Raw genomic sequence first — 631 nt, 5'->3', positions numbered from 1 at the left:
CTATTTTATCTTCTATCTGATTGTGTTCATGATTGCATATGTATGTCTTTCATCTCATGATTGAGTTATAGGTACTAATACAGATAACCAAATATCATATATTAACCGCTATCACCCAAGATACAGAGTACTGAAGTTAATCTATAACTCTCACCCATAGTAAATCAAAGTGATGCATGAATCAACATATATATCTGAAATCTTATTAGTATTAAGATTTTATTAAGTCACCGAGATCTTGATTCTTCACTTATGTCAGATAGAAGAATACATCTCATTGTGATCCTATCAATACGTTATGACGTACCAGTATAGACAAATAGTCAAGACAAACTATTTCCATCTATACTGCAGCCTAGACCAACGACTCGTCCTAGAGTCATCTCGGCTGTGATCTATTTATATCTCTTAAGTTTATTCCAATTATATGACCTTCTGTGATTTGTTAATCACTATATAATCAACTTATATAGGGATAAAGGACATACATATGCAATCATGAATACAATCAGATAGGAGATTAAATAGTGTGAACACATGAATCATTGTATACAAGCATAAAACGTTCTTGCTTTCAGTATACAAATCCAACACTCTCACAGTTCACATGTCTTTCCTCTCTCTCTCTCAC

Source organism: Salvia miltiorrhiza, chromosome 6 (assembly GCF_028751815.1).
Source record: "Salvia miltiorrhiza cultivar Shanhuang (shh) chromosome 6, IMPLAD_Smil_shh, whole genome shotgun sequence".
NCBI lineage: Eukaryota > Viridiplantae > Streptophyta > Magnoliopsida > Lamiales > Lamiaceae > Salvia > Salvia miltiorrhiza.
Note: the sequence above shows the minus strand (reverse complement) of the source record.